Below are 19733 nucleotides of genomic sequence, written 5' to 3'. Positions count from 1 at the left end.
TAAGCATTGTTTCACAAATTAATAAATGTGAAATCATATTCTGATAAATATTTTGGTAAATTCGCAAAAGCAATTAATCCCTCTTATATAAAAATAATTTCCTTGTTCATTTTCTATTAATAATTTTATTTTCCTATTATTAGTGATTAAACTGTAAAAATAGAATCCTAATTAATTAGGTTACGATATATCCTGTACTTTGTTATCTTTAAGCGAATTTTCCTAAATTTTCTGGCAGAAACTGAATCCTGTTTGCTCGAGATGAAAATGTTGATTCGACTAGCTAGACGCGCGTACGTGAGAGGCGGGGTAAAAGCATCGGAGGATATTCGGTAGGCGAGACAAAAGAGGTGAAATAAGATGAGGGTCTTGTGTCGTCGAAAGAAAACCGAGGATAGGTGTTGCTGCGAGACAAGCAGTCGATAGGGTGGAACAACAAAACTTCAATTTCCAGAAATGATGCAGGAAGATCTTTCCCGTGTATTGTGGAAGACCCCTATGTGTTCTCGTTTTTACCTCCGACCGGTATTTTCGAAAAAAATAACACTGAGTGGTTTCATGATAATATGTATACATATATATATATATATACTTATCTCCTTTTAAATTTATTATTTCCCTTGCGTGAGTTAATACATTATATATTATGTTGTACAATAAATACTAAAGTATTCAACGAAAGCACATCCTGCTTTATTTGATAACAAATAACAGCCACGTATTTTAGCGCATCATCAACACGGGGTATTATCCCATATCGAATAAATCTTAGAAAGAAAAATTTGTATCTCTAATATTGATAATATATTTATTATTTATGAGCAACTTTTCATCCTTTCATAAAGGAAATTTTATGCGTACCCCTTTTAAAGCAAACAGTGTATATTACATTTTCTTGGAAAAAAGGAGATATTGTTAGCAGTAACTTCAAATTTGGAAGCTCCGCGTTCGCATATGCCTGGAACAATATTTCTTCAACGTTGTGTCATAAAGGGGCGCGCGCAAACAGATTGCAAAGAACGAAGGTAAGAACGAAGCGGCTGCTACACGAGATTCTCAGACTGATCTACAGAAATACTACAGAGAATAATTTTGCAGCTGCTCTCTCATTGCCATCCCCATCTGTCGTTTCAAAAGGAAACGTAAAATTATCTGTGCTTGCTGAATTCTCCAACTTGGAGCGTTTGCATAAAAGAAATGCATCTTTTCTTCTCCAAATTACTTAATAAATAGTTGCAAAAAAACTTTCAACTTAATTTAATGTTTACATAAACAATGAAAATATCTCAAAAACATTTTAGTATAAAATATTGATTTTATATTTCGTAAAAAAATGTGTCTAAGATAAAACTGTCTAACGAATATTTTAGCAAGAAAATCTTTTTTATAGAAGTAATATAATTAAATAATTATAAGTAATGATTAAAAATTTGTAATTTAATAATCTCAATGGTAAGAAAATAATTTATTAAATAATTTATATTATATATATATAAAATATAAAAATTTATTTTTATTTTAGGATACCAAAATTTAACAATAATATATATTCCACGTGTATTTAAAGTGTAGTAACTTTTTAATCTTACAAGTGTTTAAAACGAGCAAGTACACATTTTAAATCTATTCGATTGCTCTTGTTGTATTTTCTTCGATCACGTCGTTCCGTCGGCATTTCAAAACATTCGTAATATCATCTGTATGTTCAAGCTAAAAATATATCAAGTTAGCAATAAAACGAAGTTCCGTGCGGTAGTATTAAGACACAAATAAAACAACAAAATCGTTAAGAATGCTGTTCTCAACGTGGGAGCTTTGCTATAACATTGTCGACGGCTGTCTCAAGAATAAAAAAAAATCCCGAATATTTCACACTTTTTTCTCTAAGTTGTAGCACTCTAATTTAGTTGTGCCATTGTAAAACATTTTAATTTATGTGTCAGCAACTGTGATATGAACCTTAGTGATGAAATGGCAGCAGGTGTTAACAATAGTTCTAGCTTAACGCAGACGCTATGCCACAGCCAATTTTAAAACAATAGTACTAAGAACGTAAATAACGTAAACTCTTGTAAGTTTTTTAATACTACGAATTATTAGTTTAATTAATAAAAGACTAAGTAAATGCAAACTACAAGAAAAAAATGTATAAACTATCAACAAGATGTAGTATAGAAATTGGTAAAATTTAAAAAATTATTAGAATTAATAAAGCATTAAATAAGCAAAGAATAAAAATTGCATATAATATAATTTTTTCATTTATCTGAATTCTCAACTCTGGTACAATAAAATATTTATAATTTTCTTTACGCTATGATTATTAGAAAGAAAATAGAAACATTTTTATTATTATATATAGCTTATTTATAATTTTCATAACAAAATAGATACATTTTTTATTTGCTTAATATAATAAAAATAACGATATTTAAATTTAATTGTACCTATCAAATCTAATTGTACCTATACCGCGATTATTTTAATCATATTTTCATTCATAATTTTTCAAAAGGAAATAAATATAATAAATAGTATTTTATTACAGAAAAAAGCAATGGAGATTAGTGGTCAATTTCAACGCAGAGTTTCGTTGTCCGACGGCAGGTTTTCGAAACGATGTACATTCATAACCAGATTATTTGTTCTCGCGGGAAAATCCAGCACTTTCGGTAGATTTCGAAACAATATTAGAAATTTAAATGATTCTAAATTCGTAAGGTTTATTTCGCTGCTGTCAATTTGTTCGTAAAAGAACGGAGAGAATAAGGCAATCGAGAAACTTTATACATTTTGAAGTGAAGTCTAAAATTCGATTCTTTAAATGGATGAATACGTGTCGTGCATAGCTCATGCCGGGCGCAACCGTGAAAATTATTCTGCCGAATGAAAAATTTTTCTCAGACCGTTATTCCTAATCGCGTGTAATTGCTTACGTCAACGACTATCGAACCAAGTTATTAACTTTTCCGCTCTTCTTGGAATTTCTTTTGTGCTCTTTGCGTGTCTCTGAGATCTTTCTTAACTTAAACTTTTTTAGAGACTATCACATAAAAAGTCTAATTGCAACTTTCAAATTACGGAACATTTATACATGATAAGTAAAAAAATTACGGCGAAAATTAATATTATAATTAACAATTAATGCAACAGACAAATAAATATCAGTAAATAATGTAACACGCTCAAATTGTTTTAAAATAATTTTTATATTACTAATGTTTATTAAAATCTTTAATATAATATGAAATAAAAAATTTATTTCATCGTAGAATCAAGCGAATTTAAGTTACGCATTTTCTTAATTGAAGCCCTATTTATAAATAATATGGTTTAATATGGGAGGAACATTGTACTCGTTTACAACGCCTCGCGTACTTAACTGTCAGTGCATAAATAATGAAAGCTAATTAGTATATAGCCTCGATGATAATATCACGTTGGAACGGAGTAACTTCGCATTTGCAACGATATACATTGTTTTCTTTTACTTAATTTATGTGAATTTCATATCTTTTATCACCCCGTAACGCAGTTCATTGTATTTCTTCCCTTTTTTACACCGATTAGGCTATGCTATGTTAAATGCAAGAAAAATATAGCAGCGTTTACAATAATAACTTTAATGCTAAAATTCTATTATTTACATTAATATTTATAACTATAAATAATAAAAAATACTACTAATTCATTAGTATATAGTCAATAAATTTATGAAATATATTCATTATTTTTTTTCTATCTTAAAATCCATTTTCTACGATTACTATAGAGGAAAGAAATAGATAACACTCCAATAAAGAAATGAAACCAAATAACAGCTTAAAGTAAGGACGAAATACAAAAGTATCTCGAGGAAAAATAATCTTTTTTTTCATCGAGAAAGTATACACATTCATATTAAAAGTTTAATATAGAAATTATTTTGTTAGCGTGTGCGCATTTTTTTTTAGTACCTACATTTCCATTCATTATAATATCATAGGCATTGATATTTAAGCTTTAACTATTCAATTTTAATTATCAATAAATTTTGTTTTTCTAAATTAAATAGCATTACACAAAATTTATCTACAAAAATCATTGTTTAGCTTGAAATAAATATAATTTCAGTACTTTGTACCTTAGTCGTTAATGATTTCAATTAACTGAATGAGAGATAACTGTTTTATAAAAATTGTTATTGTTCATTGTTACTTTTTACATTATTTTTCCTAAAATTATGCTCAAACATTTTACGTGCGAAGTGACTTTGTCAATACTCATGAATACGGGTACCGTCGGACACTTAAGAACTATGATACATGACATTCAACTTTTTTCTTTTACTTTACACAACTCATGCATATTCAATGAGATATAAAATGTAAGAAGATATATCACATTGTAGCAGTGTACGAAAAAGAATTCTGACCCGCATAGTTTTTTTTATAACGATAAGAAGTCTTTATCTTTTTGATATACATGATGCAGATATGCAAAATGTGCATGTGCAGTTTTTGAAAAGTATTTAAAAAATCGTTTATTATTAAATTATTATTTTAAGTTTAGGATTTTAATTTCTTGTTCGACAAGTTCAAATAATTTGAAAAAATGAAGATCATGTACATTTATATTATTTCAAGTTGAATAAATACATGACCAGGTCAATAATATTTTATTAGCGTTTAAATAGTTTAGATTTTATATTTTTTATGTAAATATTTTTATTAGATTTATGATAATGCGAGTACTGGACAGAAATTAATTTAGAAACGGAACTTTATCAACATATCCCAGATTCGATTAGTTTATTGTGTGTAGTATAAATCAATCTCAATAGACATTAAATGTAATTTCTCGTGGAACAAACTTAAACAAAAGATAATAAATAAATCGAAGATAAAATTATAATAAGAAAATCTAAAATTATAATAATATCGAACAAGTAAAAATTGGTCTTATTTTTATGCGACTTACAGATACTGTTAGGACTGAGTGAAATATGTGAAAAAAAAAACTCTCAGGCAGGGTGTTACGAAAAAATCGTGCTTGGAATACCAACGAGGTACATTCTGCCGCCATACTGCCGCCATGTCCTCGATTACGAGGACGTGATTCGAGCTTTGGTTGGACCACTCAGGCTCCATGACAGCGACTGATTTGTGCCGCCATCTAGTTGCCAATTGCCCAAGCTTTTACTTATATCCATGTTACACGATACGCGAAAAAGTCCTCGAGAATTCGTGGCACGAATCGATCGCGAGTTTTGAGTGTGAGATACGTTGGTCTGTCGTATATATTAGACGTAGAAATGTATTCTCGTATGTTACATTGGCGAAGTTTAAGTTCAAGGGCACTTATAGATTTATAGCATTTGCAAAGTTCCCGACGTTAAGTGTTTCTAAGAAATTCACAAACGGACATTAGATTTTTTTCATAATGTTTTCGTAATTTAGTAATTTGTATTTTATATTTAAAATTAAATATATAAATGAGATACTGAAATTATTAATGTAGTTTCGTGGAATTAAATCCCCGTACAAAATTTTTCATATCAAAATATATACTGTCGAATATATTAATGCAAAAATTATCCTTTTAATTATTATATTTTCTCTTTATTATTTTTCTTATTAAACAAAAATTTTACAAAAAAAAAAGAAGAATATATGGATATATATATTGACATATTTCGTACATAATTATGTGTATGTTTACATATATTTATATATATTTTTATATAAAAAAATTTTTATTGGGATATAGTATTTTATAAATTTGATAAAGAAGAAACCATATAAAATATCTATATAAAATTTTAAATTAATATAATTATGTTAGGATAAATTTTTCATCAATTTACTTAATTAACAAAACACTAAACATTTCATATGTCTTATTTTATATGTAAATAACATAAATTTAGATCGAGAAAGAAGAGATTAATATGTGCAGATTTGACGTATGTATATTTACATATAATATTTCATGCTACTTCTAAACAATCTCAAGTTAACTAAAATATATTCAGACAAGACAGCGGTCCGCGGCTATCTGAGACGAGAGCCCGGGCGTGTAATTCAAAATGATTACGAATCGTGTAACATGAGCGTTCGGATCGATACTAGTCTTCCCCCCCTCTTATTCGTCCGGTTTCCAGGGGTCGGACAGGGTTGTTGGGGCGCGACCGACTGGTCTGGACTGGTTGACCCGTCTCGCCTGGTCTCAACCCACTTCACCCTGATTTTCCCCTGCCTCTTTCGCCACATTCCATCCACTGTTTCTCACACACAGTTCTGAAAAGGGTAGAGGGTTAAAGAGAAAGAGGGGAGGCTTCGTCGAAACTTGATTATAGATTTTCTCCAAAGATGGCGCCACATGCATCGAGGGGTTTCGCGCTGGTTGCTGTTTAATCAATAGAAGACTTTAGATAAAACGTAAAATACTTCGATATGAAAATTTTTTTATATAACAATAAAGCTTTATTATAATATCTTCTAACCCCGACATAATGTTTTAGTTATGTATGATTTAAAAAAGATATAACATGAGATGCTAAGCTAAAAAATGGAGAAATTGAAATCTATCTTTATTCTTCATTAATAATATGGAAGGTTTTAAGAAGTGATACTGTAAATCTATAATTGCACAATTCAGACATCTCGTTCAATTTGTATCTTCGTTAAATTCCTATCTCGGATATTTGCGTCTCGGACTTTCGCGTAACTGTAGATCGGATAAGGTAATTTTTAAATACACAAAGGTACCATCTTGCTAATACAATGAAATGTTCAATTACCATATAACTAATACATAAATATATTATAATATATTCTGCAACGTGGAGAATACAACCGATATTAAAGTGCAATCGATATTGAATACCACTGAAGCAATAAAAATGGGAAAAAAAGAAAATAGAACGCCCCAACTGAGAGAAGACAAAAAGGAGGGGAGTTGCTGATGTAAGTACCAATTAATTAGTCAATTCATTGTCTGAAATGTCTTATTTAATAGCACAAAGCCTACCATGACATTTGCACATCACTATTTTCTGTAAAATCTTGACTATAAGATCAATATACATGTACAGCACAAGATAATAAGAAAAGAAAAGAACTAATAAAGATCGGGAGAAACAAACAACTAGTTAAAATGAGAAAGGCGGAAGATGAAGGCTATAATCTAGTTGAAGAAAAGAATAGAAGAAGGCTGTTCTTTAAAGAATAGAATCTAAATATAAACTTTTGCCAAAGATATTATTTTACAAATAAAAATAGTTAAAGCGCTTTGAACAAAATTAACAGCTTAGAATAAATTACAATTTTAAAGATTTACATATACTTATAACATTGTTGAATTTTGTATCGTAATAATATATATTTCTAATATAATATGATTATTATTTACCAGCCCTTTATGTTCTAAGATCGATAGTTTCGTTCCAAATTTTTTATTTTCTTTTTTTACGATTTTTTTCTTCTTCCTCTCCTCTTTTCTTTCTCCCTCTCTCTTTCACTCTTATTCATGTACATCACAGACTACTTTCTCTCTTCAATCTGTTATCTTCTTTCAATCTTGTAAATCGAGTCACCTCTCTTTCTCTCTCGTACAATACACAATTCGTCTTTCTTTAACCAACGAACGTGGATGTATTCATCCTTGTCGCTCGTATCCTGAATGCAGGAATGTGGTGGAGTCTGGCCAATCAGAGCGAAGCTCTCTTAGTGCCTGCCGATCAATGCGAAACCCCACTGTACCGACACGTACAGCATGCTAACGTTTCGGAGGACTCAGCCCAACGAAGTTTCCCAGATCGGGGGAAATGCCGGTCGTACAATCTCAACACTGTGACGAACACAGCCGCCATGACATTTTCTATTGGAAATCAGACACGATTTTCCGATAACGTTGAAATAACTCTTTTGAAAAGAGAGACTTTAACGCACATACTTGGTATGAAATACTACGTATTTAAAGCTGTTCAGTTTCTACAATTACTTCTTATAACATCAGCTAAGTTTACGTTATTGTGTAACATCAGCTACCTTCGTCCCTCTTATCCGTTTTCATGTTTGTTCAAATCAGTTTAAATTTATTGCATACATATAACTGTATATGTGTATATTTGTTTAACATAGCTACATTTAATGAAAACTATAACTTATTGTTTCCATTGTACCTTGTTTTAAATTGTAGTCTTGAATTAATTTGAAATAATGAAGTATTTTGAAACATATATCCAATTTGCAAGTATTATATATATCTCAAGTAAGTCAGTAATTAGAATTCTCCAGTTCAATCCAATTTCAAGCAAGAATATCTTTTACATTAGTGATTAAAACAGAATTACTGTTCTCATTCTTTCAGTTTAATTAAACAGAAGTTTCTGAAGTAACTCTTTCCTGAATCTTGCATAAGCGAAGCAAACTAATTTCAATTTCTCAAGTTTTTCTGGTTTCAATTTGGATCAAATGTAGTTTAGTGTGATGAATTTTCTTCACACACTACGGAATTTATTTTATATTAAATTTTTTCATTTCTCTCTCTCAAATCTCTTTCTGCCGTCTCTTTATTTTTATCAAAGATTTATCGCGGAGGGCAATTATTTCTACCTCGTAAAGTAATTTTCATAGAGCTATCTTCAAAAAGATATTTTCAAAAAAATGCTGCGTACAGCAATATATTCCATTCTCTTCGATGTTACTGACAGCGATCTACATAGACACAATCATTAATTCCCTGCTTCCGTCCTCCTCCTTTCAACTCCTTGACCTATCTATTTTAAAGATATATGTCTTATTCTAGATTGCGAGATCCTTTCAGAACGAGCCGAAGGTCTCACGGTTAATAACCAGTTTCGTTATAGTCATAAAAATTGATCTTTCTTGTTACATTGAGTTTCTTTTTGCACAGCTTTTAGCTTTCTTTTTTCATTTATAATATTATTATTCGACCATTTTAACTGTGAAACGTGTTAGTCTCGTATTATAAATTATTTACCCCTAAAATTTATTTGTCTTTTACAAATATATGTATTGTACATTTTTATTATTAGTATTTGTGAAAACAATATATAACATTATCGAGATTTTTGAATTAGAAAACATTGTAAAAATTTAATACAATAATTTCTAATATTGCTTTCAGAAATAGCGGACTTAAGGTTTCGCACATCGCAATAAAATATCGCGTCGAGCAATGGCGAATCGTGAAGGGAAAGGTGAAAGCTTTGTTGCGTACGTATACCTACTAAACGTAGCGACATGGACCTGCGAGTTAGTCCCTAGCTTCTTAGTATTGCTAGAACGTTTCTTTGTTATATGCTTTTCCATTCTCCGTCTCATGTTTTATGTTTATCCGGTCTAGCATCGGATTGGTATAAACCAACAGATTACACCGAGAATTCTACCGAGACTCCAAAAAATAAGATATATATGAACACTCAGAATTCCCATGCGACAGCCCAGTTCTATTATAAATGATAAAATAAAAAATAGAAAATTGTGGATAAATAGAAAATTATACAATATACAGTTATAACTTTTTCGATAATAATTACAATACTAAGAACATATTATTACATGCAGCGTCATAAATCAAAAGTTAAATATTTTATAGCTCTAAGAACATTTTTATATTCTAACTTAATAAATAGCATGTAATAATAAATAGATATCAATTTAACGATTCAATAACTTTTTGTTGAAGAATGAACTGGTTGTTTAAACGATAATTTCGATTCTTTCTTTGTCATTCCCCTTCCCCATAAAAGAAAAGATTTCAACTTACCCATAAGATGCTAAGTCGTCAAATTGCTGTTATTCCCCACATCTGTAACAATTAGAAAAAACATAATGAAAATAACAATTTTATCCGCAATTTTATGCAAATATAATATTTTGGATTTTGGATTTGGCGAAATATACACAACTTATTACCTATGTATTTAAAAAATATATGAAAATTATATATAACATAGTGCTTTTATTATATGTTAAACGTTTATTAGAAAGATTTTAATTTAAGTAATATTTGTGTGAAATATTATATATATATTTAAAGTCTCATAAACAAAACGCGAGAGAACTTACATTAACTTCGTACATTTTTTTAAGCTCACTATACCGCACTTCATTATTATAATATGAATGAAGAACAAAGATCATTACGTATCACAATGAGTTATCACAATTGCAGATTTCTATCAGCCAATTTCGTTCAAAGCACGCGTGTTCAAGCCTGATACAAATGCAGAAGTTAGACACGTTTCAGCTTGCCAGTAAGTTTCACGGGGTTTCACATGATCATCCTACCTGTTTAGTGTCACTCGCCCCCACTCGACTACAAAGTGATCGTGATCAGCGGCCTACTGCTGTTCCCGCGAATCATGTTTTTCGTTCGATTACCTGAAGCCCAGCCGCGATGCATTGTAATCGAGCAACATTCTTAAGCCACGGTCAAGGCGGAGCACTACTTGTGATCAAAAACTGCATTAACGAAGCTATTTCCAGTTTTCAACCGTTCGTGCAGTAAATTTCAGTCTGTGTGTTGCTCTTATACAATACCATACAGTTACACTTCGCGAAATTATTTACGCTGCGTGTAATTGTAGCCATCGTAAGTCGTCATAATTCAATGTAATTACGAGAGTTTTAAATGAACGGAGAGTAATTTTAACGATAGTCAAATGATAGTCGTTGAGTTGAAAAAAAGTGAAACGTCTCAGTTCGTTGAAAAGGGCAATGGCAGAGCTGGCACCGTTACACGACATTGCTCACGAATACAATGTGCGCTCACGTACAAACAATAAGGCAATTTGTATGAGGCACGCGTTAGGCTTTGGTGGACATGAGTAGTTCGTTTTATTCTGACTTTTAATTAAAATTGTGCTTTTCCTGTGATACAGCTTCTTGTTTTAGTAATTTCAAAACTTGAAAGCGATAATTCTTGAGAGACTTCAATATAACAACTAAAACACATTCTCTATAAAACTTGACAAAATGTATTCTTTTAAATATCAATTTTTTTAAACATATCAATACATCAATATTTTCTTTATCTATTTTTACTATCATAAAGATACATTGCTTTCATGTTGCTGATATCAATATTCATACTTTATTTTGCTATAGCAAACATAAATCAATGGAGGACAATTCGTGAGAAGAGTGGAAACTTGTCCTAGAAATTCTGCAGCACGAAGCAAAATGAACAAATGAAAATTCGTGGTAATAGAAACTGAGATTGAACTGGTTTTGCGCCATTAATTCCTTCGTACCGGATAACTGAAACGATTTGATCGTCAGATTAGGCACGTGTACGCATTCACGTTTATCCTTTTCGCTTTATATCATGGGTTGTGCTTTCTACGCTTGTATTTTTGCATTTACAATCACGTTTCGTAATTTTCAATTGTAGCCGCTGAAAGTTCATATTGTGCAGGACGCTTATAATTCATTGTACAAGCTATCGGTTCGCCATATTTTGTTGTATTCAACGTATTTCTACATTAATCTTACATGCAAAATCGTAATAATCGTTATCAAATATAAAAAATTATCAAAGACTTGAATGATTTGCATTTCAGTATAAGTACAGTTCATATATTGCGTTCTAATAGCTTCTTAAATCCTTCGTTTAAAATATTTTTCAAATTGTAAATAAATATTTGCAGTAACATACATTTATAAATTAAATTTACTTTTTTACACTTTACACACACACACACACACACACACTCTCTCTCTCTCTCTCTCTCTCATTCCCTTCATTTAATTTTTTGAAGATATTTTTTATTTGTCTTCAATAGAAATATGCTTCAATGGAAAATTTTTTCGCATAAGCTTTTGCAGTATTTAAGTTGAACTTTTTTAGTGGCGCTGCCATTCAATTATCGTTGGCTCTTGATGATAAGAGTCAACCTATAAAAACAATTGGATCAAGAGCACAATCATGTGATTGCATTTGTTATCGCCGAGCACCGATAATTTACGACTAGTGCGGACAAACACATTGTCTACCGTTTGTGGTTGCACACATAGAGGCTGTCCTATAAATCTGTATCAAATTAGTTTCGATAATTCAGTGATGATTTTGTTATATTCTAACAATTTTAAATTTGTATTTTTTTAATATATTTGTGACCATAAAGTATTTGAAAAAACAGAATCTTAAGAAATTGTAGATACTTAAAACAATATGTAGTATACGTATGTTTCAAAATTTTAGTCCTTATACGTATTCAACTACGTTGTATATATGTACATTTATTAAAACTTTATTAACAAACAATGGCTGCCAAAAGTTTTTGGCCAATAAATAATTTTATAGTATCGCTCAGATAAAAAAATCTTTAAAAAATAAAGATCTAATATACAAGATCTTGTAATCAAACAAATAAATATATAATCTAGTAAAATATCACGTTCTTAAGTTGATTATAATAAAAATTTTATTAACTTATAATACCTATAAAAAAATTTGACAACAAAATTATTATAAAATTATATGTTCAAAAACTTTTGGCAGTTCTTGTATGATGCGACGTTTCTATGTTAGAAAATCGCTGAAACTACATGAATCTAGTTAAATCTTGTTTTAAGTCACTTTATTTCCTATATATTTATTGTAATAATCAGTTGTGCAAATGTACGCGCGCGCGCGTTACATGAAAATAATCTTTTTCTTATGTAATTATTGCCTGCATGGGAAAACAATAATATTGTTCTACGCTAATCTTTGTTAAAATTGTGGGATCAAAAACCACTCATAATACTTTTTTCCCCAACGTAGTCTGATGGATGCTTAGCTTTCTCAGAAACATACGCCACTTTGATATACCACTTGACATATTTAGCTCTACAGTCCACAGACGTATCGGCGTAGTAACACATACCGGCAATTCTTTTACCGACACGTTTCGCTTTATACCCCTACAAAAGTGCATGCGTCACTTTACTGTTTAAGGAGTTTTCCCGAAGAGACGCGGCGCGAGAAGGCCGAATAGTAATGTTATAGTACGACTGCATCTAAGTGGACAACTTTCACGTTCATGGAGAGTACGCGTGAATACGCAAATGCAAGATGTATACATGACTATAAGAAAAAAACAAATGTACTACGGGAAAGACCAACCATTTTAAATACAATGCATTATTTTGAATTTTATTTCACTCCGCCCAGAGAATTGTTATTTGTAATTGAAATGATAAAAAGTTAATGCTGTTGCAAATAACAGTTTTGTATAATAATTAGAAATATAAAATAGAGAAAATTTTAATTTAAATTTTTAATAATACTGAGATGTTCTTAGAATTCAATTTGATCCTAACAATGTTATACTTTTACAGGACACAATATTTTTCAAAAATATATTTCGAAATAATCTTGAATATACAAAAGTATTTCAAATCCTTAACTTTACATGGCTGATACTTTGCATAACTCCGCAGTGTATATAAACCCGCCGCGGGCAAGAGTACATCACACATTCATCTACAAGTGTCTGCTTTACTTTCAGATACATGTATAGTAACGTGAGTCAGGCTAGATGTACCTCGTCGTGGCTTTACGAGAGAAGTTTCGGTTTTTCATGTATTCAACAAAACAAGATACACATGGTGTCTTCGAAAGAAAAATTCCCGGAGCATCAAATAAAATATTTGAAGCTGAGACTAGAAAAAAAACTAAACAGGTTCATTTTAATTTTTTATAAATCGGGATTCCGAAATCCTGATTTATAAAAAATTACAACTCGACACAACAGTTTATCAGTTTTTTCGAGATGATACAATCTTGTTAGCTTTGCAAAATAAATTAATTCCTTCGGTATTTCCTTCTACGTTATATTATATGGATGGTTTTAGCTTTTTACTACTTAAAATTCGTGAAAAAATTTGCAATATATTCTTCATAGTGATATCGCTTAAAGGTTAAATAAAGAAATACGGTTTTTAAGATACACCGGATACGTAGGAATGGTTCTTCAGTGTTTACATGTCGAGCCACGATACTCCATACTCTCGAGTACCTTCGGTCGTGTACCATGTCGAGATGCACCCATCAAGGCAACTCAATCGCTTTCCATCCCCACTCACTCGTTTCACCTGTAACCCGCCTTGGAGGTAGGTATCGCGCGTCAAGAAAACAAAGTAGTGGACGTGAGCGAGGCGGTGGAAAGGAAATCGAGAGCATAACCCAGTCGAAAGTATGGAAAAAGCGTTCGAGCGGCCATGGCTGAACTGCAACAGACGCCGCCATGTCCCCTGTTTCATTTCTGTTACTGAATCGCGTCTTTCCAATTTATTTGGTGTCTCCTTCGAGAAACACGGACTCACCGAATGAACAAATATTGCACGTTTATTTACCGTTTCCCTCAATATTAGAAGCTTCATGCATAATAAAAATAGAAATTTATGGTGTAACAGTTTTTTTATCATTCGTTTACAAAATATATGTTCGCTTATACTTGATGATATATCTATAAATTAATTGCGATTTTATTATGCTAATCAAATAATTATATTTTACTTTCCTCCACATTGCGGACATTTAAAATATACATATTTTATGTTTACTATTTGGATACTTATTAATACTGCTTTTTGATGTCGACGTATCTAGCAGTAATTCAATCGCCTGCGTATGTTATAATATCTATAAATTCTTCGCACATAATGTACAATATTTTGCGAACATTAAGACATTATGTGATATTTTATCGCGTATAATGCTCTAACATTCGCATCAAAGTTTCTTTTATTGTATAGAGATACAAGATAGATAATTATTTAAGCTACGCATGATCTACGATTATGAAGATATGGAGTTTCAAGCTGCGAATGGGTAATAAGTTCCTGTGAACGCAGGTTCGTGTACATGAGAAGGAAAGAGACGCGAACCGTAAGACGGACGCTCGTGCAATGCCAGCATGTGGGTGATTCTTATCTTAAAACGAAAAATTATTGCCACACAAAGGTTTCATTAGCGTCCCTTATCCGGGACGTAATTTATCGAACTGTATTTAACAGGTTCGTGTATTTACATAAAAAGACAACAAAGCCTGCATTTTCTCGTATTTTCGACGTGTCCAATAAAAATAAACTTATTGTTCCCTTACTTACTAAGTATAATAATACAACTAAAAAAATGTGATTTTCGAGTTATTATATGAGTTAGGTAGGTATAAAAAAGATATTCTATCAAAATCATCAAAAGCAAGCTAACTTATCTTTACAGTCCATTCGTTTGTGTCGTTTTTAAATGTCAACGAGATATAATTTCAAGAGATTGTGATACTTTCTACAAAAATAATACATTTTGAATTGTGTTGTTTTTGTGAGTAAAAAAGAGAGTTTTCTACAGAGAACGTTAGGGTTAAGACAGTTTTGGTACACTGAGAAAAGAAATTTGTTCAACAAATTAAACACATTTAGTTATTTGCAGATTTGGTTAATTCGACAAATTTTATTCAATTGAATTTCATCGTAGTCTGTTTAACATTGAACCATTTGTTAAGACTACGGTTAAATTCGATTAAATAAAATTTGTTGAATTAACCAAATCTGCAAATAACTAAATGTATTTAATTCGTTGAACATTTTTTTTTCCAATGCATCTAATTGGTGTTTGAAGAAAAAATTGTTTTATTTTGAATTTAGTCATTTTAGCTAGTCAATTATTCCAGATCTGTTATAATTTTATAAGATGAAAATTGTCGCAACTAAAAAAAAGAATAATTCTTTAAGAATTATGAAACAAAAAGGACATTTGATTATGTTTCGAAAAGTATATTCTTTTTGTCAATACTATTTGATTAGTCAATAATTTTCTGTTAAATTGAAAAATAATTTTTCCTCTCTTCTGAAAAATTTAATTAAATTTTAGAGTTATGTCACTTTTGAAGTAAGGGAATAATATGATTATCGTTAAAAATGTAACGACAAAGATCAAATTAGCCTTATAAAATCGAGATTATTGAATGAAGGAAGATGAGCAAAAGGGTCTCTGCGAAAGGCGTGCAACAAACACCGCAAAAAGGAACGGAGAAACACGTTTAACGAAGAAAAGTGTTAGTGAAAATCGATATTGTGCGATTGGTTTGACCTAGTTTTAGCGACTTCACGAAGCATCAACGAGTTCACGTAAGCTAAATGCCATGCTCTGCTCGTTAATGATAATCACATCCTTCCTTTGTGAGACCTTCCCTTAACACCTCCATTATTTTCGCGTCTTAACAAAGCGTGAAAATATTAACGGCTAACAGGTACCATAGTAAATAAATTGGGCAATGTAATAAACGCCAGGAACAAGCTAAACTTTTATTATTCTGTTCTTTCTACCCTTTCCTCTTTATTTCTTTCCACGAGCGGTTCGCATAATTCATCGACATTTTTCATACATCGAATAACGGCTGTGGTCAAACTCTCTCTCTCTCTCTCTTTCTCTCTCTTTCTTTCTCTCAGAACATTTCACGCATTCCAGCCGAATTCTGGGTGTACGAGAGAAACGATCGTTGCCAGAGACCAGAGGACGCGTAACGCACACACAGCGCGCGCGCTACGAGCTGGGCCTGGGTACATGGCCAACGCGCATGCACGTCAGCACCGAAATTTCATCGTCGACCGACATTGCCGTGGTACGTACCTCCGCTGTTTATACAATACACTGTCACACCCGGAGCACAAAATAATATTCCGCTTCCGCGCGGACAACGGCGACTGCGGGGGCTATGCAACAACTGCATGAAAGTAAATTGGAGTATATAATCAAGCAGCGTATATGGAGAACGCGCGGCAATCTCACGCAATATCGCGTATGCAAAGTTGATAGATTCGGAATCCACAGCCGCCGGCATTTTCGACTCTCTATGCGACAAGAATACACACACGCGTGTACACATATAGATACACGGCCGTCCGAATGGAAGGCTAACAGGGTCTATCGATCCTGCTGCACACAGAACGCTTTTTCCGCTCCAATGTAGTAGAAAATGTAAAATTCGTCACGGTCTATTTAATTTTCGAAAGAAGCCACACATATCCTTTTACTTGATTTATATTCTAACACTGCTGTATTTTACTTGAAACAAGAGAGATCTATCTTCATATCATTAAGATTTATCTTGAAATAATAACGTATACAGTAGTTTCTTTTAAATACCGATTTAATTTTTTTGTATGCAATTTATTTAAATTTCTCTCATGGCTAATTGCATGGTTTTGTACAAAACTTATTTATTGTCGTTTCAAATTTTTAGTTTTATCTCAGAATTGTACTATATATATTAAAGTTACATATTTATATTATTTTGTCAATATTTCAGACGCTTTGTTAAAACAACTAACAGTGGAAATATTTTCATTAAAAAGTTTTATATAGGATATAACACAAACATGAATAATTCAAATTTTATATGCGTCTCGTCAAACTTTCTTGTCAAGAATGTGAATCTCTTCTTATTCCAGTATGTAGTAGAGATGGTTCTAAAAAAACTTATTACGGTCAGGTGATTGGAAATGTGTATGGACGTCAGAATCAGACGTCTTTCAATACTAGAGATGGCTTCAACGACAAATTGCTGGGACCCTATTTTCTGTAAAGATCAGAGCATATCTCGGGGATATTCTGGGTAGGATCAAATCTTATAGTCTCAGAGATATGATATTTCAGATACATAAATATTGCCATCCTTCTGTGTTGCAAACACAGCAAAGATAAGAATAATATTAAAGTCTTTTAAATAAAAACCAAATAGGTATTATACCTGCTATTATAATTTAATAGTTAAAATCTAGTCAAAACAAATTAATAAATTCCAGAATAAGTTATTTTAATTACAGCAATCATTTATTTATATATATATTATTATATTATTTTCAGCTTTGCAAATATACTATGCATCTCTCTTATTGTCCAAAAACGCACGGTAAAATGGGAGATTTACATGTATGATTTAAAAGGAAAGATTTACAATCCAAGAAATTCTGGCCTAATATTTTTTTTTAGTTTGACGAGAAAAAAGCAACTGCCCAGTAGAACAAAATATAAACCTGAACTACTTAAGAATGCGGTAGCTATCGGATAACTAAAGCAAATGGGACAAAAAAGAGAGCAGCCCTTTCTCCAAAAGAAGAATACCTGTCTGATGTGGGCGCGACGACAAAAAATGAAATAGGAAGTTAACACAATTTCTATACTATAACATAAAAATACCTGCATTCAAAAAATGTTTTTGTTGTGCTGCTTGATACCGTTAAGTCAATAAATCCTCGCCTTTTTTGGCGAGCGAAAAAACGCTAGAGAAATGTCATCTTGCGAAAATCTCGAAATGGTTCGCTTCTCAAGTTCTATTTCATTTCAAAACTTTCGGTACACGTTGCACTCGGCTGCAAATGTGCGAGGAAAATTATAAAGAAGAAAACTTACACGGAACGGGTAAGAGAATATTAACATTTAATCTTTCAAACATTAAATGCCAAAAAAGATCCATTAAGGATGTTGCAGCTGTTGGCTATAGTTTTACTTTCCTTGCATCTGTGCCTCGCAGAATGTATAACTTTATCTTTCTACAAAAGTCCTTATATTCTCAAACTCACGCTTTGTTAGTTATGTATTATTTAATAACTCATGTGATTGTAGTATTACTCGATATTTTTATCGATTCAATCAAAATTAGAAAATAAAAAAAATGTTCATCTCTACACGTTGGATGAAATTAATAAGGAAAATACAATATTTTGGCAATCTTACCCGGAGATGATGAGAGAATAGGCCAAATTTCCGATGTCACGGTGATCATTGAATAAATTTGTATAGCCAAAAAAAGCGGGAGAAGTCATTAAATTAGACCAAAATCCAGACGAATCTGATCCGATATCACTGTCCATCGTCGTCGTCTAAGTCATCACTGCGATAGATTGTGTCGGGCCAGCAGTTCTTATATGACGATACGCCGGCTATTCTCAATGTAAGCTTTATTGCAGCTAGTTATGGACTGTTATGCCGTCTTATCGGATGGCGATGAGAGCATATTTTCTTGCTCGAAAAGTACTCCTTACATACAGATCGAAACTGTCAATTAATTGTTATGCAGAGAGCAAAGGTCTCATTATTTTATAACGGCGAAAAAAATCTCAAGTGTTTATTATGAAAAAAATCTCTATTAACCCATCATATAACTCATTATATTATTAAAATTGAGTTAAATATTTTACTTAATAAATCAGTGCCATATATTATATCTTGATAGATTTATATATTCATACACATAGATTCAGTATTTATTATTCTATTAATATAATTATATAACTAGTACTCAATTGCATTATTGTTTCATAATTATAACTGAATTGATTCTATTTTTAAATTAACTCTTATACATTTTTATAATTTTAATAAACAATAAAATAAATTTGTATAAATAAATCAACTAATTATTGCAACTATTAATTTATCTTTTTATATTATTGTATATATATCATAACAAATTTATATTAATATATATAATACAAAAAGATAATTAATAGCTGCAATAATTATATGATCTCATAGTCCCAATACAATCAAATTTGTTTACTATTGAATTAATATTTTTAGTAACAAAATGTTTGAAAGGAAACAATACGAAGGACAAATCAAAGGTATAATATTCAATGGCCGGTCGAGCGATAACAACCACGCGTACGTATTGATGGTTTGGTAATCGTAGATACCTGCACGCTCTACTAATCGAAATACAGTAGCCTTCG

The 19733-nt window shown here is 31.3% G+C and overlaps 1 long non-coding RNA gene across 1 annotated transcript in view; it reads right to left on the bottom strand.

Moving 5' to 3' along the window:
• LOC108766271 (uncharacterized) overlaps nt 1-18962 on the bottom strand; it is a 63341-nt gene extending 44379 nt beyond the window's left edge. Inside the window, exons 1-2 of the long non-coding RNA XR_001940361.1 lie at nt 18736-18962; nt 9775-9816 (exon numbers count right to left, since the gene is read on the bottom strand). This is a non-coding gene — a long non-coding RNA (uncharacterized LOC108766271). The remainder of the gene's footprint in view (nt 1-9774; nt 9817-18735) is intronic.
• Nucleotides 18963-19733: the final 771 nt, after the last annotated feature.

The sequence above is a fragment of the Trachymyrmex cornetzi genome, unplaced genomic scaffold (genome assembly GCF_001594075.2).
Source record: "Trachymyrmex cornetzi isolate Tcor2-1 unplaced genomic scaffold, Tcor1.1 scaffold579, whole genome shotgun sequence".
Classification (NCBI taxonomy): Eukaryota; Metazoa; Arthropoda; class Insecta; order Hymenoptera; family Formicidae; genus Trachymyrmex; species Trachymyrmex cornetzi.
The sequence above is the reverse complement of the archived record's forward strand: the minus strand, read 5'-3'. Positions and strand labels throughout refer to the sequence as shown.